The sequence below is a fragment of the Odocoileus virginianus genome, chromosome 13, assembly GCF_023699985.2.
Source record: "Odocoileus virginianus isolate 20LAN1187 ecotype Illinois chromosome 13, Ovbor_1.2, whole genome shotgun sequence".
Lineage (NCBI taxonomy): Eukaryota > Metazoa > Chordata > Mammalia > Artiodactyla > Cervidae > Odocoileus > Odocoileus virginianus.
The window spans coordinates 43381067-43406042 of NC_069686.1; the positions used below are offsets into that span (position 1 = coordinate 43381067).

A 24976-nucleotide genomic window follows, 5' to 3' on the forward strand; every position below is an offset into this window, starting at 1 on the left:
TAGGAAAGATTGAAGATGGGAGGAGAAGGGGACGACAGAGGATGAGACGGTTGGATGGCATCATCAACTCAACGGACATGAGTTTGGGTAAACTCTGAGAGTTGGTGATGGACAGGGAGGCCTGGCGTGCTGCAGTCCATGAGGTTGCAAAGAGTGGGACACGACTGAGCAACTGAACTGAACTGAACTGACACTGTTTTGAATTCCTTTAGGCAAATGATATCAGAACTTTATCACTAGGGTTCTTCTTATTATGTATTATTATTATTTTGGCTGTACCACACAGCATGTGGGATCTTAGTTCCCTGACCAAGGTTGGAACCTAGTCCCGGGCATTGGAATGGTGGAGTCTTAACCACTGAACTGCCAGGGAAGTCCTATCACTAGGGTTCCTAAATGTTAATTTATTTTTTTTCCATTCCTTTTAGATCCTCATTTTAATTTTAACAACTGCCTCTCTTCTCTACTATTATAACCCAAAACAGGAAAGAGATGAGAGGAAGATGGTAAAGAATCTCTGAGAAATAACAAAAAGAAAAAGTAGTAATAAATGAGCAGAAGAGAAGGAAATAAAAACAAAATGAGAGCAAATTTTCAAGAGTGGAGAAATAAGATGATGGTATCCCAAAGAACAAGAGTAAAGAAGTTATGAATTGGGCTTCACTGGTAGCTCAGTAAAGCATCCACCTGCCATGGCAGGAGACATGGATTTGATCCCTGGTCCAGGAAGATTGCACATGCCTTGGAGCAACTAAACCTGTGCACCACAACTACGAGCCTGTGCTCCACAGCAAGAGAAGTCACCGCAATGAGCAGCACAGCCAAAAGAAGCTAAATAAGTAAATAAATAAAAGTATAACAACAAAAGCTATGGGTCAGAGAACAGAGTGAGAGGTGGGGTGCTGAGATGGAAAAAGCATGAGGCATTGTGGGTGATGATGAGAGGAGCAGATCAAGGACCTTTTGTACCTATTGTGTGCTGGACAGAACAGTAGAAACATTTCATCCGCAGCTCATATGTAGAGTCAACAAATGTATGAACAATGGATGATTATTTCATTTGATAAATCAAAGAAGTCCGAGAAATAAAACAGCTCATCCAAGATCGGAAGAATTAGTAAAATCCTGAGTCAAAATGCATGTCCAAATCTGTGTGTTTTGACCAAAAACTGGGGCAGGATTGGAAAGGTCACTCTCCACCCACTGTGTGAAACAGAGGACAGATGCCCCTGCTTCTTTCTTCTTTTCTTTGCCAGCTAATTACATGTCTGATTAGTGTAGGACAAAGGCAAATGCACAGAAGAGAAGCCTGACAAGGTTGAGAAGGAAATGGCCCGGGAGAAAGGAAGATGATTCATTGATAAGCTCTTTGTCCTCTAGAAATGCAATAGGCCTCCTAGGAGGAGAGACTTCGTGTCTAGGGGGCAGCTTGGGCCTTGAAGGAAGAGTCACCCAGAGGAGAAAGAGAACAGAAGAGCTGGAGTGTTTTCAGACCTCCCTTCCTCAGCAAGCCACACGCACACAAAAAGTGCTATAAAATGTCTTTGATTCTTCCTCCTCTTCATTCATACTATTATATACCAACCTGAACAACATCGCCCTTTAAAACCAGGCTACCTTTAGAGCAGTGATTTAACTACATAGTGTTTCTCGAGCATCTAATCCTTGAAACAGGATCCTATGTCGTACTTGGTTAAGACTCCATACAACTTCAGTAGGGTCTGCTGCGTCATTCACTCCAGATAAAACCCCAAGAAATCAAAACAGGATTATTCAGCAATTTAAACAAAAACTGTTTTCCCGCTGATGACACTGAGTGTCATGTCAAGTTCCTGGTAATGAAAGTCGTCGTCAGATACATGGTGAGTTCAACTCACCTTGTCACTAAGTTTCAAAAATTCAAAAGCCCTTCCTTCAAAAAATTTTAAAATTCTTGCTAGCTTTTATCACCATTTCCATTGTGAGATTTTTCTTTTTCAGAGATGAAAATAAAGGTCATATTTTAATTCCCAGCTTCTAGTTTAGTGTTATCTCAAATCGAGTTTTGACATACACATCATTTAAAATTGCCTCTTATAGTTAGAGACAAATTTGAAGTTTTCAATCAAAATTGAGGGTTTCTTTCGACTCTCTCTTAGGTACATGTAGAGCCTGCTAAACATTTCAGAGCGTGGGTGGACCTCCCTCTATAAATTGTAAATTGCCCACGCTTTTGAACTCCCTTTCTGTTTTAAAGCTACGTAGGTTAAAAATTAAGCCCCTACAGTGAAGGGCACCTGTATTTGCTCTCCCTATTATACAGCTATACTGAAATGCTTTACAGCTGTCTAAATTAGCATAATTAAATCCACATCAATTAAAAACCTCAATCACCTCTCTCCCCTTCACATGTAGATGGTGACATTTGTCTAAGGTGGGAATTAACAAAGGAACTTTTTAACAGTTGAAGATCTGGCTCAAAAGGAGGGTAATAGGATTGGTCTATTGTTCCGGGTTCATCTAAGATGGGGAGCAGTGGTCAAAGAGAGCTATTTGGCCAAAATCATCTGCAGTTTGCATTTCAATGCTGCTGGCAGCAGGGCCGGCCATTCGAGATGTGCATTTTACAACAGGCCTCTCCATCTACTGCTCTTTATCCTCCAATAATGAGGGTAAACAAAGCGCCATTGTGACTTTGGGGGTGGTGGTTGTTTTTAAGCTGGGAAAGCCTAGTGACCCCAGGATAGTGACAAGCCCACACCGTGTGGTGCTGGCAAAAAAAAAATTCCTGGAGATGAAAACTGACGTGGGGTCTGGGGGTTAATTTCTGGAACAGACAAATTTGCATACAAATGAAAAATGATGGGATTTCCGTTCTCCTAAATTTTCAATGTCATCAGCATCAAACAGCCACCTTGCTCCCTTGCTGTTTGAAGAATATTCATTACTTTAGAAGAAGGGGCACCTTGCTTGGTGTTCAACTCAGGGCAGGTCAATGACTTAATTTGTGAAGTTTCTTCTAGAGGGTGAGTTTTCTGAGTATTTTGTAATACTTTTAAATATGGCTTGAATGATATGTATTTTTACAATCTTAAACTTTTCTGAATAAACATTGAATGGCGTGTGGTTGACTACTTTGAGCATTTACCTGTTCACCATCATTAGCTCTTTAACTACATTTACCTGACCTCTCATCCTTATAATGTTAGTATTACAGAGGATGACAATTGGGTCTATGTTAAGTTTAGTAGATTTGAGAGACAGGACATGACAGTATTTACTCATTTGTCCAAAGTGATCTCAGGTGGCCTCAGCCTGCAGCAGCTTGAAGCAGGATTTCAGTTCCTGGCCAGAGATTGAGATTGGGTTTTTTTGGTTTTGTTTTTCATTTATTTTTATTAGTTGAAGGCTAATTACAATATTGTAGTGGTTTTTGCCATACGCTGACATGAATCAGCGAGATTGGGTTGAGGCAGTGAGAGCACTGAATCTAGCCACAAGATCAGTGACCAGTGACAAGGCCCTGGCCCGCAACTCCGTAGAAATGAATTTCCATATAGAGATGGGTAGTGAAACAAGTAAAGTGTTCATTAGGAGGAAAAAGAGTATGTGTGGATAGACCCATAGGCAGGCTCAGAGAGAGAGACTGGTGCCCTTACAGTGGTTTGAGTCACTTTTATGGGACATTTCTTCTGGGTTTCCTTTAGCCAATCATCTTGCTTTGCCTGGTTCTGAGTCCATATTTGAAGTGGTCCTCATGGTAAAGAACCTGCCTACCAAATTCAGGAGAGAAAAGAGACTGGGTTAGATCCCTGGGTCTGGAAGATTCCTTGGAGAAGGGCATGGCAACCCATTCTGGTATTCTTGCCTAGAGAATCCCATGGACAGAGAAGCCTGGCAGGTTATACCATTCATAGGGTTGCAAAGAGTCAGACATGACTGAAGTGACTTAGCATGGACTCACGAGTCTGTATCTGGTATGTCTCAGGGTCCTCCCATGGGTGTGCAAACATCTCTTAGTCCTCTAATGATGAGGGCTCTGGGTCGGTTGGCATCATTTACTGAGGGTGGTGTCCCCTCACTTTTTGACCGTCCTTTATGCCTTTCTGTGCATATGTAGTCAGAAGGTCTCCTTGACCTCAAGAATGAGGAATCTGTGCTCTTTTATCTCTTACCTGGGCAGGACTCAGCTCCTGTCTTACTCCTGTTATTTAAAGACTTTTTTTTTTAGTTAGATTCTCAGCAACATTGAAAGAAAGGTCAGAAAGCTCCCATATCCCCCTCCACCACTCACACACAGCCTCCCTTATTATCAACATTCCCCACCAGAATAGTGCACATGTACAACTAATGAACCCACCCTGACACATTCTAATCACCCTAACTCCATCGTTTCCTTTAGGACTCACTCTTGGTATTGCACATTCTTTGGCTGAGACACATGTATAATGACATATATCCATTATTACATTATCATACATCATTGCAGTATCAGACATGTGGAGTATCATTTAGTTCCATTGCCCTAAATATCCTCTGTCCTCTGTTTATTCACCCCTCTCTCCTCCTCAATCCCTGGCAAGCACTGGTTTTTACTATGTTCCTTTGACTTTTCCACAAATCACATGGTTGGAATCATAGAGTACGCAGCCTTTCAGATTGGCCTCTTTCACTTAATAATATGCACTGAAGTTTCCTTCCTGTCTTTTCATGGCTTGATAGCTCATTTGTTTTTAGTGCAAATAATATTCAATTGTCTGGATATATTGCAGTTTATTTATTCATTCATCTACTGAAGGACATCTTGGTTGCTTACATTAAATGCTTTTTTTTGATTATAGAATTCATATCTGCTCATTTTTATAATGTTAGAAAATATAAGCAAGCAGAAGAAAGAAAACAAAAATTATTTAAAGTCTCAGTTCCTAGAGATCACCCCCAATTCATATTTTAGTGTATATTTTTAATCATTCTCCTTTTCATACTCTACTACTCTGAAACTGTTAGCCCACTGAAAAGGCAAGGATACTTTCCACTGCCCATAGCAAAGTTGACCCTGTTTAATTAGCTGAGGCTGCCTTCAAGGAAATACTGCTAAAGGCACCCCTTTCCCTCCTGTATCACTAGTGAACTTGTTGTTGTTCAGTTGCCCAGTTTTTCCCAACTCTTTGCAACCCCATGGACTGCAGCACACTAGGCTTCCCTGTCTCTCACCACCTCCCAAAGTTTGTCCAAGTTTGTGTCCATTGCATCGATGATGCCATATAGCCATGTTATCCTCTCATGCCCTCTTCTCCTTTCCCCTGCAATTTTTCCCAGCATTAGGGATTTTTCCAGTGAACTGGCTGTTGAATATGCAGTGGAGGTGATGAATAGATTCAAGGGTTAGATCTAATAAACAGTGTGTCTGAAGAATTATGGATGGAAGTCCATAATATTGTACAGGAGGCAGCTAACAAAACCATACCAAAGAAAAAGAAAGGCAAGAAGCAAAGTGGTTATCTGAGGAGGTTTTACAAGTAGCTGAAGGAAGAAGAGAAGCAAAAAGCAAGGGAGAAAGGGAAAGGTACATCCAACTAAATGCAGTGTTCCAAAGAATAGCAAAGAAAGACAAGGACTTCTTCAATGAACAGTGCATAAAACTAGAAGAAAACAGCAGAAGGGGAAAGACTAGAGATCTTTTCAGGAAAATTGGAAACATCAAAGGAACATTTCACCCAAAGATAGGCACAGTAACGGATAGAAATGGTAGAGATCTAATAGACACTAAAAAGATCAAGAAGAGATGGAAAGAATACACAGAAGAACTAGTGATCTAGAAGACGCCAAATAACTTCTTGAAACCCCTGAGTCTTCTTTTTTCTAAAATATGGGTCTCTCTAGATACTGCCATATATACCACCATAGATTCAGTTCAGTTCAGTCGCTCAGTTGTGTCCGACTCTTTGTGACCCCATGAAGCACAGCACACCAGGCCTCCTTGTCCATCACCAACTCCCAGAGTTTACCCAAACTCACGTCCATTGAGTCAGTGTTGCCATCCAACCATCTCATCCTCTGTCGACCCCTCCTCCTCCTGCCCTCAATCTTTCCCAGCATCAGGGTCTTTTCAAATGAGTCAGTTCCTCACATCAGATAGCCAAAGTATTGGAGTTTCAGCTTCAATGTCAATCCTTCCAATGAACACCCAGGACTGATCTCCTTTAGGATGGACTGGTTGGATCTCCTTGCAGTCCAAGGGACTCTTAAGAGTCTTCTCCAACACCACAGTTCAAAATCATCAATTCTTCAATACTCAGCTTTCTTTATGGTCTAACACTCACATCCATACACAACTACTGGAAAAACCATAGCCTTGACTAGATGGACCTTTGTTGACAAAGTAATGTCTCTGCTTTTTAATATGCTGCCTCGGTTGGTCCTAACTTTCCTTCCAAGGAGTAAGTGTCTTAATTTCATGGCTGCAATCACCATCTGCAGTGATTTTGGAGCCCCCCAAGATAAAGTCAGCCACTGTTTCCACTGTTTCCCCATCTATTTGCCATGAAGTGATGGGACCAGATGCCATGTTTTTTTTCTGATGTTAGTTTTCTGAATGTTGAGCTTTAAGCCAACTTTTTCACTCTCCTCTTTCACTTTCATCAAGAGGCTCTTTAGTTCTTCTTCACTTTCTGCCATAAAGGTGGTGTCATCTGCATACCTGAGGTTATTGATATTTCTCCTGGCAATCTTGATTCCAACTTGTGCTTCTTCCAGCCCAGCGTTTCTCATGTTGTACTCTGCATATAAGTTAAATAAGCAGGGTGACAATATACAGCCTTGACATACTCCTTTTCGTATTTGGAACCAGTCTGTTGTTCCATGTCCAGTTCTAACTTGCTTCTTGACCTGCATACGGGTTTCTCAAGAGGCAGGTCAGGTGGTTTGGTCTTCCCATCTTTTTCAGAATTTTCCACAGTTTATTGTGATCCACATAGTCAAAGGGTTTGGCATAGTCAATAAAGTAGAAATAGATGTTTTTCTGGAACTCTCTTGCTTTTTTGATGATCCAGCAGATGTTGGCAATTTGATCTCTGGTTCTCTTCTAAACCAACTTGAACATCTGGAAGTTCATGATTCATGTATTGCTGAAGCCTGGCTTGGAGAATTTTGAGCATTACTTTACTAGCATGTGAGATGAGTGTAGATTAATGGATATCAAAATACATAAGAATTCATATTTAACTTTTAGAGCAATACTGAAATATTATATTTACTGGGCTTCCCTGGTGGTGCAGTGGTAAAGAATCTGCTTGCTGATGCAAGAGATGCAGGTTCGATCTCTGGGTTAGGAAGATCCCCTGGAGAAGGAAATGGCAACCCCACTCCTGTATTCTTGCCTGGAACACATTCAATGGACAGAGGAGCCTAGCAGGCTAGAGCCCATGGGGTCCCAAAGAGTTGGACACAACTGAGCCTGCATGCATGAAATATTTACATTTTTATAATGAAACAGACTTTCTATAATGAAGCGGAAAGTGTTTTCCTCAGTTCCTCAAGTCTTCAGAACTCTGGGATGCCTCCATGGACATGCCTTTCTCTACTTGCCCTTTAGATTTGTCGGCAACTTCTGTAGGGAATAGTCTGTGATACTTTTTATTGGGTCATGGAATGTTCTTCAACACTTTACTTCTCTCTCATGGGTGAGATACCTCCTTGGCAGTTTATCATTGTTTAATAAGAAAGAAAAGAATGATGCATATACTTTAAAAATCTCATGAAAAGAAAAGGTCCAACTTTCAGGCTATGAAATGATTGAGAAATCCTTTAAAGAAATAAATACCACTAAGGCAGCTAAATTGTTATGATATATAAACCATAAAAGGCAATATAATAAGGTGCATGGGAATAAAATATGTGTGTTTTAACCTGAAACTTCATATTTGTCTATAGTCTGGTTATATACCTCTCTGATACAATAAGTACCTTTACCATATATTTGAGTTTACCAGAAATAACTTTGTCAATTAAATTATCTTTATTGTAATTATGGCTTGCTGAAGGGGAATTTTGAGGCCATAAACAAAATATCTCAAGGTTCAGATGTCTGTTTAGACAAGTTTTCTATTGATCCTAGTTTGCCTTCACCTAACTTCATGCAGCAAATATCACAAAGACATAATTAGAAAATTTGGTACAATATTTAGCTCTGGTCCCTGTGTGATGGAATTGTTTGACTGCTGAGTAACTGAAGCTTGTTTGCATCCCAGTGTGTAGTGAAAGGCAAACTTCAAAGAAAATATTATATCTCCCAACTCCAGCTCCTGAGAGTCTTGGAAGTATAATACAGCAAGGCTTAAAACTCCCTGCTGTGGAAAGGGCAATTTGACACTGAAACTAGTGTTAAATCACTATTGAAACACTGGTTTGCAAAAGCGTTCTTATTAGATAAATATAGTTAAAGCCTTAAAAGGCAGGAGAAAAATATACCCAAGTCATAGGGAAAAAAATGGGGGAGAAAAGTCTTTCAAGTTGGACAGTATGTGTTGACAAAATTTGGAGATTTTAAAACATGTATCTACACATTTATTTTATAAATTGTACATAAGACTGGCTCCTTTTCCAGTGCAAAATCAAATATTTAGATTTGCAAAAACCTATGGAAGCCAGATTTTAGACAAAAAGGGATTTTTTTGTCAGACTGTCAGTCTCTGAATTTCATCACAATCTGTTCAGCTGTTTTTGTTGCAGGCAGGCGTAAAACGTACTGGGTAAGTGTGTGTTTGTATTTATTATTAAAATGGGGATGCTAAATCCTGCTTTCTAACAGTCTTCACATTCTTTAAGTCTGTGATGGTCATAGGGAAGCAGATTCATGAAATGCAAGTATGAGAGTCACACACAGAATAGGAGGGAGAGAGGGATGTGGCATGTATCCATAACCAGCACCTCTTTGCAAAATAAGGTTTCAAGCCTTTGAAAAAATGACCCTGGCGTGTTGCCTCAGTCACTTTTTCTGAACCTATATGTACTGATTCTTGTTTGAAAGAAGGATGAGGAAATGATTTCCTGGTGGCCGAGCTAAATGTTTTATTTCATCATCATGATTTCTTTTCTCATTCTCTGCATGAATCTGAAAATGATAACTTGGGTTGAAAGTTTTCACATCATTTAATGTTCAAGTGTAATTGCAATGATTGCCTAAGAGAATATGAAATCCAGAATTTGAACCTCTAGTAGGTGAGACAGTATAGTGAAGAATAAGCAAACAACAAAAAGTAAATACCAAATCTTATGTAAGTGCATGCTCATGGAGCTAATTCTTCTAGCTAGGGTTTTTTGATACAGTTACACCCAGAAGAAATAAAGTTTGAGATAATATTTCCCCACATAAGCAAGGCTATTTATAAAAAGATGGAAAATACATTTGCTGCTGATCACCACTGACTAGAACAGAGTGAGCATTGGAGGTATATTTTCAAGAGATACAATGGAAATTTTACCTTTAACTGAGGGTATTAGTCAGCTAATTCAGCCATCAGAAAATGCCACACACTGAGTTATTGAATAGCAGTTCTTTCTGGAGACTGGAAGGCCAACAACCAGGTATTGGCAGGGCTAGTTTCTCAAGAGACCTTTCTTCCTGACTTATAAGCAGTGGTATCTTGCTGTGTCTCAACATGACTCTTTTATGTGTGTGAACAGAGAATCTCTAGCATCTCTTTCTTTTCTTGACAGGACCCCAGCCTTATAGGGTTAGGGTCCGACAATTAGGACCTCATGTAACCTTAATCACTTCCAAAAAGGCACTGTCTACAAATACAGTCACACCAGGGGTTAGAGTTTCACCAACAGAATTTGGGAGACACAATTAATTCAATCACTGCAGATGGTTACTGCAACCATGAAATTAAAAGATGCTTGCTCCTTGTAAGAAAAGTTATGACCAACCTAGGCAACAAATTAAAAGAGACATTTGCCAACAAAGGTCCATCTTGTGAAAGCTATGGTTTTTCCAGTAGTCATGTGTGGGTGTGAGAGTTGGACTATAAAGAAAGCTGAGTGCTGAAGAACTGATCCTTTTAAACTGTGGTGTTAGAGAAGACTCTTGAGAGACTTTTGGGCAGCAAGGAGATCCAACCAGTTCATCCTAAGGGAAATCAGTCCTGAATATTCATTGAAAGGACTAATGTTGAAGATGAAACTCCAATACTTTGGCCACCTGATGAGAAGAACTAACTCATTTGAAAAGACCCTGATGCTGGGAAAGATTGAAGGTGGGAGGAGAAGGGGACAACAGAGGATGAGATAGTTGGACAGCATCACCGACTCAGTGGACATGAGTTTGAGTAAGCTTCGGGAGTTTAGTGATGGACAGGATGGCCTGGTGTGCTGCAGTCCACGGGGTCGCAAAGAGTCAGACATGACTGAGCGACTGAACTGAACCGAATTCATTCAACAATACTGAAATAATACACAGACTCCCTGGAACTCCAGTTTCTTTGCTTTTGGCTAACTTTTTTACGTCAGCTGAGTGTAAGACTTCAGATTGGGCTCAGAACTTTTGATTTGCAGTTTTATGTTTCTGATTAATAATGCATGGGGAAAATAAAGACTACTGTTCAGTAAATGTGGTTTGGTAAACAAATTATTTCTGAATACAATGTCTTTGGAGAAAAATCATTAAAGAAATTCCCAATGATTACAAAAGGGTCTTTGGAGAGCTATTCTACCTACTTGAAGAGGTGAATTCAACCAGGAAGTCTCAAGATCAGTTCCAGGTCTTAGATCTATGAGTCTCTGAGTTCATTCATATCCCAAATACAATTTCATCCCTAATTATGTGGTATTGAGAATCCATTGAAATATGGCAAAATAGTCTTCCCTCCAAAATTCTAAAGAGTATTGCAAATAAATTTACCAAGAAAAGTATAATTCTTGGGTTTGGTTGTGTACCTGTGACAGAGACTAGCTGGTTAGATTCTTGTTAATCCCATTTCCTCTTCCTGTCCACACAGGGACAGTCCATTTCCCAGCTTCCTTTAGGTTGGACCATGTGACTAGGTCCTGGCCAACTAAATATTAATGGAAATGATATACAACACTTCCAGAACTGGACAGAAAAGTGTCAGCATGACCTTTCATAAGATCTCTTCTCTTTCAGTAGTAGCAATGGAGATCATGTGTGGAAGTCATACGAAAGAGCCTGGATCCCATAGTCACCACTTGAAAGAGGCACTCAGAAAACCTTTTAACTATTTTGTGAGCAAGGAATAAATTTTATTATGTTAGTCCATTGAGATTTGGGGATTATTTTTTAAGTTTTTGTTGTTGTTTCAGTCACTAAGTCTTGTCCAACTCTTTGCAACCCCATGGACTGCAGCACGCCAGGCTTCCCTGTCCTTCACTATCTCCTGGAGTTTGCTCAAACCCATGTCCATTGAATCAGTGATGCCATCCAACCATCTCATCCTCTGTTGCCCTCCTTCTCCTCCTTCTCTCAATGTTTCCCAACATCAGAGTCTTTTCCAATGAGTCAACTCTTTCCATCAGGTGGCCAAAATATTGGAGCTTTAGCTTCAGCATCAATGAATATTCAGGGTTGGTTTCCTTTAGAATTGACTGATTTGATCTCCTTGCTTTCCAAGGGACTCTCAAGAGTCTTCTCCAGCACCACAGTTTGAAAGATCAGTTCTTCAGCACTCAGCCTCTTTATGGTCCAACTCTTACATCTGTACATGACTACTGGAAAAACCATAGTTTTGACTCTACGGAACTTTGTTGGCAAAGTAATGTCTCTGCTTTATAATATGCTCTCTAGGTTTGTCATAGGTTTTCTTCCAAGGATAAAACATCTTTTAATTTCATTTGTTATAGTAGCTAACATTAATCATGCTTACTAATATAATATCAAGGAAAATGTAAAAAATTTTGGACAACAATCTAAATCTCTTCTACTGAAATACATATAGTTGAAGAAATTCTATACAACATTATACAGATTTTCCATTTGCGTAGTAGTCTTAAGAAATCAAGACAAATGTTGCTGTCTTGACATCACTCTTATCTTCATCACCAGCAATATTCTAGCCAGAATCTCTCTGTATCAACTATTATTATTTTCCATTAGGCACACTCACAAATCACTCCAGGGCTTTAGGCTTCAACCTAACTTGTTCACATCTTTGATTCTGGAATGAGGTGGATTTTTTGCTTTTTGTTTTGTTTTTCCTGGTGTGTTGTCTGCTGTTAGGCATGTGGGATCTTAGTTCCCTGACCAGGGATCTAAACCAACACTCCCTGCAATGGAAGCATGGAGTCTTAACCACTTACTCACTGGATTGCCAAGGAAGCCCCTGGGAGGTGGTTCTTATAAACGATTTGAATATTGTGATCAGATGTCATCTGCACTTTCTTCTCTCCTCTAAAAATACATCCTGATGAAAATTCTGTATCTTCTTGATTCCATTTTTTTTCTGGCAAAACCACCGTGCAGCTCAGCAATGGAAAATAGCTTATATTTAATGTGTCTACTCTATTGAGTTTGGAGTGGCGATCAGAGAGACTGAATTGTGAAGGACTCAGAGGTGGAGTCCGAATGGCAATTGCCTTTGCCTATGGCCAGAGGTGGCACTAATGATAAAGAACCTGCCTGCCAATGCAGGAGACTAGGAGATGGGGATCCAATACCTGGGTCAGAAAGATCCCCTGGAGGAGGGCATGGCAACCCACTCCAGTATGCATGCCTGGAGAATCCCATGGACAGAGAAGCCTAGTGGGCTACAGTCCTCAGGGTTGCACAGAGTCAGCCATGACTGAAGAAACTTGGCACGCATGAACACAGGACTGGAAAGTGGGGAGTGAAGACACGTGTGTCCCATAGGGCTGTTGCTGGTTTACACTGTGTTTCTGAGTATTATGTGTCTAGATTTATCTGTCTACTCTAGATATGGTCCAGTTTTGTTAAAGATACTAAAACCTCCATTTAAGGCCATATTCCTGTTGCAGTAACGACTGTTAGTTCCTCGGCAGTGCAGGTTGCCACACTAGAGCTGTTTTCACCTAGATCAGTCTAGTCAAACTTACTTTGTCTGACTAGTCTCCAATTCCCAAGGAAGATGACACTATATATGACCTAGTATCCAGAATCTAGAGTCACAGACACACTAACAGATTCTGTGTCGTCTATCAGAACACCAAAGATGATGGTAAATATTAGGAAGTAAACATTGGCGTATATTGTTGGTGGGAGTGTATGTTGCTATAAATGTTCTATGGTACAATCTAGTAATATGGATTAAAATGTGAAATATATCTATACTTTGACACAATAATTGTACTTTTGGGACTTTATCCTAAAAATACAAGTGGTCATTTACTTATAGTGACATCAATTATAGCTATATTTTGAATAACAATAGCCATTATTAAAGAATTGGTTAAATAAGTCATGATATATCCATGTAATGAAACACTATGCAGACTTTGAATAAGATGAGGTAGACCCACGTCATAAAAAGTTGTCCAAGATAGAATGTAAAGTGAACAGTGCAGGTTGCAGAACAATTTGCATAATTTTGGTTTATCTAATATGCAGTATATAGAGCAGTACATATAATATTCTGTCCAGTGTTTCTACAAAGTCTCCTACACCTTGAAAATACACTAGAAGTACACATTGTGCATGTTAAAAGGAGTTACATCTGTGGGATAGGATGGAAGCATGGGGAAATATGTGATGGAAGTAGTGCTACACTATACATATTGTATTTTCAATTTTTAAAATTATTGTGTAGTTTTATCTGTACCTCATTTCTTCCTCTGTGAAATAGTGAAGTAATTCTAGGACAAACCCTATGAAATTGTGATTTTTGTAAGTTGAAAAAGGTGCAAGCGATATCAACACTTTAGATGGCTCACCTTTGGAACCCACGATATTAGTTGTTGGGAGAAATAAATGAGTTAATGCATATAAAACATTTAGGATGATGCCTAAGTATTGTAAGAGTGAAATAAGTGTTAGCTCTTATTGTTCTTGTTATTATCGATGCTTTACATTCCCAATATTTTTTCACATTCATGTTCTAATTCAATCCTTGGACTGCCTCTTGAGATAGGAAGGGCATACAACATCGCTCACAGATTCAAAAGCTCTTTCTCCAGCATGTTACTCAGTTTATACATCATGCCATTTGCTTCTCAAAACAATCCCTGGTGGAATGTTGCACATGTAGTTAAGTTTGCTTTGCTTACTTAAATTAACTGATGAAATTTAAAAAAAAATTGTACATGTTTGACATTTTTGCCCAATACATAGGGATAAAATTGTTATGTGTTATCCTCACATGAATATTTTCATTGATGAGATGCACAAAAGCAAAATTTGGAGCTCTTAAGTTATAGGATGCAACTCAATTCTCATGTCCTTCTGAGAAATCCTGTGATTCTTGGGAATAGATTTTGTTTTTTTTCCCTCCAGGCTTCATAGTTCTTTGCTCAAGTCTATTGTATAAAGAGGTATTTTGTAAATGATACATGCAATATCAGTATATTCTTTATACTTATCTCTGATTTTTCCAAACCTGGCAGACTCAGGCAAATAGTGGCTGCCTAGTAAATGGTTAAAAAATTAACATGGAATTAAGTGAAAGAATGAATTAGTGATGATTCTGTTTTGTTCACTAGAAAATCAAAGCCCCGAATAGAGAAGTGGATTGCCCAATTTCAAAAAAACTACTAGCTGGAGAAGCCAGGAGCCAAGCCCAGGTTGCACACAGTCATGTCCAGAATGCCATCACATGAGGTGTAAAGCTTCAGACCCAAATGAAGCCGTAGGTATGCTTTGCCTTGAGTGTGCCTACCAGACGAAAAGCCACCCCAGATGGCATATCCAATTTAATCAACATCACCTGTGAGCCAAACTGAACAGTAAATGTTAAGACAGGATCACTAATAATGGGGACCTGGAATCTAGCCAGAATTAAAACAATGATCTGCTTAACAATCCCTCTGGGCTGGATGCATGTGGAGAACGGATAAATGCTGGATATCGAAACAGCTGTTCTATAGCAAACTGAAATGGGGCAATCATAGATAGCAAAGGGAGAAGGAACACTTGAAAGTTGTCTTAAATAAAGTAGCGTCTTAAATAGCGTGTGACCTGGCTGTGGCCTTTTAAGAAGCAACCACCCCACACAAAGTACCCTGGCATGCATCTCCAGAGAGTGAGGTAGCTTTTGGTTAGCAAAGCCTATGAAATTATAAAAGGCAATGACAATGGTGGACATCAGTCCCCAGCGTTCATACAGAGGATTGGTCCAGACACCACCTTGAAGATCAGTGCCCTACATGAAAATTCCACATGTCATCACCTCCTGAACTTTGCCTAGTGAACACGACCATTTTCTATAAACTTCTTGTAGGCATTGTATAAACTACCCTGTTTTTCATATTCCTCTATTGCCTAATTCTTTTAAGATGATGATCGCATTGTCTGTTCACAGTACAATCACAAATTGCCTCCGATCAGAAACCAAAGTTTCTGATCTTACAAAGAGCAACCAGAGTGCCAGCTTGATGCTGTCCTGACTTGCACCAGCAATTGTTCTTATTCATCAGGGCCTATGACTCCACATTATGAAGTGTCGTAGGACAGCATGCACACACAGTGTTCTCAGAAAGGACTTCTTGATTGATTGACTCTCCAAGTTCATTTTTATACTTGTCTGTCATTTGGAGAAATCCCATATTTGTGTGTAATTTATCATCCATGCAACTGTATTAAAATAAACATGCCAATTACAGACTAGGACTAAAAAATAAGCAGGCAACCATGTAAGAAATCGGTTGTTCAAAAAGCATCATGTATTCAGGAGTCATTTAACAAATACATACTCTGTATTACTGTGCTGATATTCAGGAACATAAAGATATATCAACAACTGCACTTACTTTCTGGAAGCAATAGATTAGCAGAAATACAGATTTTACCACTGCTACTGTCAACTATAATATGACCAAGTGTTTTAAGAATCAGTTCGGTATAATCATTATAACAGCTGCAAGATCACTATATGGTTGGTAAGTGTAGTTGAATTTCGTGTGTATAAACATTGGATCATCTCATTCAAACTTGTCACTATGGGAATTCCGCTCACAGCTTCCGTGAGAGGAGGCTAGCAGCTTTGTTGGATTGCCAACAGTACTAGAGAGAGAAGCCATTGTCTTGTAAAAGAAGCTAGATGTTTCTAAGAGAATGAATTTTCATATTTTATAAAAGCACTCTGCAAAATATACTGTAGTTGTGAGTTTTCCCACATGCCCTTCTTTAATTGTTTTGCTAAGAATTTAGGTAAACTAGATCAGAAAATCCAAGAGATTTTTAACATGTCACCAAAACACCTTCTGATTTTCACCCTTTGATATAAAAAAGTTATTGAGAGTAACTTTCACTAAATCTCATACCCATATAATAACACTTGATGAAAGGGAGTTTATATTGTAGGAAAATTTCAGGGAAACAAAAGAAATTTTCATCCATTTTCCTTTGTCCTTATGTAATTGGATCACTCCATCCCAATCGGTAAACTGTTCATCAACCAGTTCATTTAGATTTTAACAAAAATTTGAGCATTCCTTAACCATTTTGATTCGAACAGACATTTGTTGGGTATCTGCTGAACTCTGCTACTCCAGTGAGACAGATAAGGGGCTATAGAGAGACTATCTCAAGGAGTTTATAGTCAAATCCAGAGAGGTAGACATGGAGGTAAATGAGAGCGACACAAAATATCAACCCTTTTGAGAACACATGACCAGGAATTAATGACTGTCACAAAGAAATGGGTGTTCTTTCTTCCATACACAGTGGTCTACCAGGATAACCAGCTTCTCTGGTGGTTCAGCAGTAAAAGAACTCCCCTGCTGATGCAGGAGATCCAGATTCAATCCCTGGGTCAGGAAGATCCCCTGGAGAAGGAAAAGGCAACCCACTCCACTATTCTTGCCTGGGAAATCTCATGGAGAGAGGAGCCTGGTGGGCTACAGTCCATGGGGTCCCGAAGAGTCGGATATGACTAAGCCTCTAAGCATGCATGCATTCACCAGGATAGCCAGATTCCAGAGAGCTATCTCTGTGAGACAGCTATCTCTGGGCCACAGCCTGTTGACACTCTTTGTATGTAAACATTTAATTAGTACACTCTTTTATGTTTGTAGCTTTCTGATGGGTATTGTGGTATTCCTGTTGACGGTTTAAATATGTTCCTGAAGAACTGTATCTACTGGATTTCAGACAATAAGGTCCCAATGGATAAGAAAACCACCAAAAGTGGCATGATATGCCATCTTAGCTATAGCTTTGGGATTACTTCTGATGCATCTTTAGTTCTGTGAAGAGACATTTCATAATGGGAAGAAAACAAGAGTGACAACATTACAGTGATCACAAACACTTTCTACTGTCAACACATTCCAGATTATTTGTTTTGAGTCTTGTCTCTGAGATACCTTCCAGGTGACCAAAGTAATTCTATTGTCTCTCTGACATTGTTTGGTATTGCTACCAATTGAATTTCGACTGTAAAGCAGCTTTATAAGAGCACTGCCATGTCATATTACAGAGAACAGATGTCAAAATAAAGGTTCACTAACTTGAAGCAACTTATATACAGAGAACTCAGGTGTGTCTGTGACCATATGAGGAGAAGGAGAAATTGAATTTTGTGCCGTTGAATTATACCAAGGACAGGCTCTTTCCTTGAGATGCCAACAGAGGAATTTTGTTAGCAGTATTCTGTGAACAAAACACTTAAGAGAATGTATGTATACAATAGTTTAAAAAAAAGGGTTACTGACACAGATGCCAATTTGGTGGGGCATATGGAACATTTACACTTGCCTTTTTCTTTCTTTCTTGCTACAGCTGGTGCTGATTTAGTATGTGAAATTTTACTAGCAGGAGTGCTAATCAAGACCGAGATTCTGTAAGGATTTAGTCATTTATGTAGGGGAAACTACGGGTATCATTAAAAAGTAGAAGATCATCTTAGGAAAAGCATTATCGTTATCAACCTCATTTTTAAACTAAACAGACACAACGGTACTGTAAGTATCACTTTAGCAGCCGAAAAAGTCAGAATGTTTTCCAGATAATGTTCTGAGAGGATTGCACCCACCGTTTAAAGTTGTGGTGGAGGCGTGTTGAAGTTGGTGCTGTTGGATCCAGGCAGGAGGGTGAACCATCTCACAGTTCGTTGTGTAACTTTTCTGTGTCGTGGTTCAGCAGAATTGCTCTGTGGAAAAATTCCATTTTTAAAGAATAAAAGAGCATTGTCACGATACGGAAGATGGATGCTTTTTTTTTTCCAGAATGATTTGGGGGTGGGGAATTGGGGTGATGGGAAGATGTGTAAGTCTTTTGATTCTTCCCCCTTATATTTTTGAATACAAAGTTTTGCAATCTGAGGCCAAATTTCACTAATCAGGAAGGTGCTGAGAGAAAAATGAAATAAAATTTAAAAAATCTTTCCCAAGTGGCGACAAAAGCATCCTCGGTACATTAAATATGTTGTCCAGGTGGTGTGGTGGAGTTGGAGACCTGCGCAGCAGCTATGAGACATCTGCTGCCTGGGGAAACTTGCAATGTGGCAAAGTGGTGTTTGTAGCTCCCTATGGAAGGGTGCCAGCTGCCCAGGGCTTCGCTTCTCCAGATGAACCAAGAGTCTTGGTGCTTCAGATGAATCCAGTGCATCATTCCTACCCTCCTCACCTCGAGAATTTAAAGGACAAGGAGGTTTTGCTGTGAAAAAAAGCCAGGCGAATGTTGTTGGGTGACGTGTAGATCAGGTCTCTCCTCGTCCCACCGGCTTTGCCCATCAGTGTGACAGCAAACGCAAGCCTGCAATTAAACCACTTTCATTCTGTTTCCATGTGTAATTTCTATGACTTGCTGTAAGTTACTTACTCTGTTCATGCTTCATACTTTAAATACTGTCAGAAGAGATATTTGAAAAGTAAACTTTGCTCAAATGTAAGCGACAAAATATTTTATTGTAAAATAATGAATGGCCATGCATGTTTTAGATGGTGAGTTTCATTATTTTAGAATATTTTGACATAAGTATGGCACCTTTAAAAGCAGACTACATATGATAACTTGTAAATAACTGTTAATAACTAATTAAAATTCACTTACTGAGCATTACCACACACCAACCACTATTAACCACTTCTGTTAAAAGCAAAAGAGACAAAGTCTATATAACACAATCTATAGCCCTAGCTCAAAATCTAGAAACTTTAAAAATTAATTAGTAAAGCTCTTAATTATTTTATTTATCCAGTCCTTCATGACATTTTCACCATAAGCATGACCATCTGGGCTATCTGATTAAAATTGGGAAAGTTGAAGATCTACCCTCAAATGCACAAAGAGGAAAGATTGAGAAGATTTGGACTGCAGTATCAAATTTTAAAACAAGTAATAGTAATTCTTTCCCTTTCCATCAGAAATATTTTACATCTACAATAATGCCTAAGAAATGTAGTTTCATGAAAGAAAAGGAAAGGGCATCTAGTTAATAGAATATTTGATTGCTTAAACACACAAAAGAGTAGCAAAATTTAAAAATACAAATATTAGGTTAAAAAGAGGATATGATTAGTAATTTGCATATACATACACACATGCCATTTAAAATATAGTGATTTTTAAACACTGATAAGTTCCTTTTACAATTCTGTTAGGCTATGTGGAAGGACAGAACTTTTATTTCTGAAATTGCACCTGATGTATATTTTTTGATAATTTGTTCAGCAAGGCGATCATTTAAGTGGAAAATATTTGTGAGAGGTCATAGGAGGAAAAACCCTTCATCTCCCCTTTCCACCTACTTAAATCTGCCCTTACTCATTTATCATTACTGTCATATTTATGAATAATAAGGAAAAATAAAATGCCTTATTTAAAAAATAAACAGGTATTCAGATTCTTTAAAATACATCAGGTTAATCTGCTGAAGCATAAATTAGGATGGTCTACAGACTGTTAACAGTGACAGCAAGCATATGGCAAGTTTGAACTGTCTGCGGGTCAACTTTTACTTTTGCTTTCCAAATGTCTGTCAGTCATTGTTAGGATCTAAATACATGTGTGAATGGGTGGAATTCAGCAAGATGAAATTGTTCAGCAAATTCTTGGAGCAAGTGAATTGTTTTTCACTTTGTCTCTCATCTATAACCTTCCTTGTCTCTCATGCACAATATGCTTTGAGAGCAGTCTTTTGAAATTTTACCCAGAAAAACACAGCCCTTTAAAGAGTTGTGTTGCCTTTTCTTTGTTCAGTTAGGAAATAGGTATATACTCATATGCTCTCTCTCTCTGTGTGTTTGTGTGGGAACGTTTGTGTGTATACATGTGTTGCTTTCTCTAAGAACCAGTCAGGTGCTCAGATCAGCAGTTTTGCCAGTATTACAACCATTCCTAATGCTGTGATTGTACCTTTCACTATTGTAAGAGTAAGTCGTCTTTTATTTTCTCTTCTTCTATTAGAATATCCTTGCTCTTGAAAGTCATTGATGTTTGCAGCACTGCAGACCAGTGACACTGCAATGATGATGTATTGTTCTGCCAGAAAGAGTGGTGAGAGGAGACAGCAAGGATACCTGGGACAGAGAGGAGGCAGGTTATAGTCAAAGATGTGAGAGAAGAAAAGCAAGGAACCAAAGGTTTGAAATATGAAAGTCTTGAAATCAGCAAATGACCAAGCATCCAAAAAGATGATGGCCCTGAACTCAACAACTTTCCCTGAATGTGTATGGAAAGATATGAAGCTACATGAGTTTTGAAACACTTTCTTTAGAACAACTCTAGTTCTAGCTCTGAAAAGGTGATGGAAGCAAATGTTGGAAGAGAGAAGAGCTTCTCCTTTCTTCAGGACCAGAAGAATTCCAACCACATTAAAAAATCATTGTCAAAACGAGAGCCTGGAAAAGTTGTTTCACCTCAATTGAAAGCCATAAGAAAAAATGGCCTTGACTCAGTTTAAGGAGGGTACTTGAAGTCCTCCTTCTCTTCACTCCAAGGGATCTATTGCTTCAGCCATTTGAAAAAGAGCTATATCTTCTCTAATGATTTTCTCATTAACAATTCATCCATTTGTATTAAGCTTTCTGCACTTCCAAAGTGCTTTTGCATATGTATCTCATAAACTGAGGCATTTAGATTACATTAAAAAAATCTTCATATTACAGATTGAAAGGGAAAAATCTTTAGAACATTATTAAAATCTCAAAGACATGGAAATAGCTAGAAGAAATTCAATTAAATTCCCAAGATATCATGTTCTCCATTTCCCATAGAGTGAACTTTCATTCCATGTCCTTTGTGGGTTTAGAATGTGCCTCAGTGACAGTCATGCTTGGCACGTGGTTGTCACTCAGTAAATGTATGTTAAGTTAGCCTAATATTCCTGATATGATGGAGTCAGAGAGAAATAGATTTTAATTCTAAATCTGTCACTTAATTGTTCTTTCTTAACCTTTTTTTATACTTAAGTTGGAAATAACGATTCTTGCACTATGTCAGCAGTGTGCTGGTAAATGTTTAACAACTTGATCATCTTCTCCCTTCTTCCCACCCCCCCCCCCATAAAAAAGGGCCTGGTGTGTAGCTTTCACTGGTTTCCATAGTGTAAGTACTCCCACCATGGACAATTTCAAGTTTCCAACATGACATCACTGAAGACCCAATTGAGAAGAGATGTGAATAATTAACTCTTGTGGGCTAATAGAAGCCGGTTCCTGCACATCACCGCCTGGCTTTAGATACATGGTTTGATTTCATGGATTACTCTTCTGTGTTACTGCAGTTTGTAACACTAAAGGTATCTGAAGACTTAGTAGTTAAGTGGATGGTGCTGGCGCCGTGCTGTTGGATCCCTTGCATGCTGTGATACACCCACTTCCTGACTGCTGTGGGGATAGGCTGATCGTCATTCATAGCTGTGCCTTCTCTGCAGAATTATTCTTTACCAGGTGGTACCCCACCAGGAAAGGCTTCCCAGGTGGCTCAGTGGGTAAACAGTCTGCTTGCAGTGCAAGAGATGCAGGAGACACGGGTTCAAGCCCGAGTCAGGAAGATCTCCTGGAGGAGGGCGTGGAAACCTACTCCAGTATTCTTGCCTGGAGAATCCCATGGACAGAGGAGTCTGGTGAGCTACAGTCCACAGGGTCACAGAGTCAGACACGACTGAGGCGATTGAGAACACATGCTTGCGCCTCACCAGGAAGTCCACACGCCCATCTCCAACACCGCCCCTCCTGTATAGACAATGACTGTCTGACACAGGGGTAGAGAAGTCTTATCCTTCTGCCGTAAACTGACCAGCTCTGTGGTACAATCTGTGCTCCAGAACTTCTTACGGGAACAAATGGATGCCAAGACCACATCCTTCCTTAGTTCCTTCCGCGCCTCTTCTGTACCCCTTGCTCCCATTCTTTCAAGAGCATCAGTAAATAACCCAAACAAGAAGGCCTTTCTCAGACTCTGCTTCCAGGGAACCTAGGGCTTGCCTGATGGCTCAGTGGGTAAAGAACTAACCTGTAATACAGGATACATAGGAGATGCAGGTTTGATCCCTGGGTCTGGAGGATCCCCTGGAGGAGGAAATGGCAATCCACTCCAGTATTCTTGCCTGGAGAATCCCGTGGACAGAGGAGCCTGGCAGGCCACAGTCCTGGCAGGCTATAGCCAGAAAGAACTGAGCACGCAATAGGGAACCTAACCTAGGGCAGTTGAAAGCAGATGTGGTCTTAGAAAGCAATTTTTAAGGATGGGATTCTGAAGTTTAATTCCAGACAATGTGTACCACCCCCCAGCCCCCAGCTGCTGGGAGGGAGGATATTGATCATCCCAGCTACTCTGTGGCAGTGACATTGTGAATACTTTCATCTGTAATAAGCTGGTACAGCTTAGTACAGGTAGAGGGGATGTAATAATTGGCACAAAGTCTCAGGTATTTGAGAGAAAGGGGAAAATAGTAATTGTAAAGACTGTGGAACTAGATGGCTATTGCTAAGGGCTATTGATCCAATGAAGAGAGAACGTGACAGGCTCAGATCTATTCATCAATAGTTTAAAGCAAAGTGCTAGTCAGAAGGCCTTCTTGTATATGTTTGAGGCTCTCATCTTCTGAGGTAGAAGGTCACACACAGCTGATGATCAGATATTGTTTGGTTCCTTTATATTTAATTGTAATAGTGGCTGAATTGAGGAGAAGTCTGAATTCTCAGAATAAACACATGTCCTGTGTCAAAGGTAGGCTCTAATAAGAAGCAAACAGGATCTGGGGAGGGATTTTGAGGTAAATGTGCTTGAGAACCCTGAGTCTATTTCCCTAAAACCCCCAATTCTGTAGAAGAGGCTTAATTCTTGATGGAAGTTAGATTCTTTTCTTGCTTGAAGAACGTGAAGAACCCTTAAATGAGAGGTCACTTACAAGACAATGTTTCTCCTCCGCAGGGTCTTCCAAGTCCTCTCTTGGCCCTAGACCTATAAGTTTGGTCAGATCAAGGCATAGGTTGACTGGAAAAAGGATAGCAATTTGCAGGACTTGATTATCATGTTCCAGAAAGAAGCAGGAGAGTATGTCTGAGAATGGACCGTCATAGTATTATCAGATAGAGGTGGAGATAATGCTGGTCAAGAGAGAATGTGGGGCATTCTCTAAAGACACAGGACTTAACACTTGCAGGGCTTTGGAGGACAGTTCTAATATGCTGCTGAGGTTGTTTCTGGAGTTGAGTGATAGCACTTTTCTACGATAAATGAATGGGCTTCCCTGCTGGCTCAGATGGTAAAGAATTTGCCTACAGTGCAGGAGACCTGGGTTCCATCCCTGGGTCAGGAATACTCCCTGGAGAAGGAAATGGCAACCCACTCCAGCAATTCTTGTCTGGAGAATTCCATGGACAGAGAAGCCTGGCTGGCTATAGTCCTAAGGGTCACAAAGAGTTGGACATGACTGAAGGACTAACACACACACACACAATAAATGACGCAGAAGTCCTGGAACTTCCATACAGCCCTGTGGAGGAAACTGTAGAAGAGAGGATCCCAGGGCTCAGAGAAGGAAGCTGCTGCTGTGAGTTAACCATGTGAGGCTGAAAAACCTATCGATGGGCCAAATTCTTCACAAGGGTCTGGAGGACATTGAGTTTCCCAAGGAAATAAGGAAGGTATTGCTGGTGATGCCAGGCACTCTCAGTGGCAGTGTCCTTGGTAGGCTGAGGCTCCCGGTTGGAGATGCTATAAGGGAACTGAGCTCCCTAGTAGCAGAGCAGCTGACAGGACCCTTGAAGAGCCGAGACTTCCTGTTACGATTGAGTATGTCGGACCCTGATACAGTGATACTCCTTGAGGACACCAGCGAGCTACTTGTTGGATATTAACTACATCAGACTCTTCCTACAGTGTTTGCTCTGGACTGGATCCCTTCCTACTCCAGATATAGGTTTGCCTTTTCTGCTTGGAGGTCCTTGGCCAGTACTACCCACTGAGGGTTCACTGAGTGGTTTACTGACAGGCAGTCCTGCATAACATTACCATGGACCAAGAGACCACTTTGCAGCAAATAAGATGCAGCAGCTGGTATTAGATCATGGAATGTATTGAATGTCTTCTTGAAGGTACAGTCTAGCTGAGGGGCTGGCTTAGAGATGGTAGGCTAAAGCAATGGAGCGCTACCCTTCAGAACATGCTGTGTAACTGAAATTAAGACTATTATATGGTACTGTGGCCTCAATAGATAAAACAGTCGGGTCTGGGAATTTAGGGGTGGAAGTAGGAGCGATCTTCCTCTTCATCACTCCTGGTAACCCACATGGTCAGCCTGTGCTTGCTGTCTCTGCAAGACTGGGCTCTGTAGGTCTTGAGGTCCTAGTTCTCAAATAAGCATGCTTCTATCAAGGGTCAGAGTAAAATGCAATAAACACAAGTCACTGTCACATCACTTCGGCT

At 40.0% G+C, this 24976-nt stretch overlaps 1 protein-coding gene across 4 annotated transcripts in view; it reads left to right on the top strand.

Annotated features, from left to right (window-relative positions):
* Positions 1–24976, top strand: part of GTDC1 (glycosyltransferase like domain containing 1) — a 571706-nt gene that overhangs the window by 447352 nt on the left and 99378 nt on the right. The window lies entirely within an intron of this gene.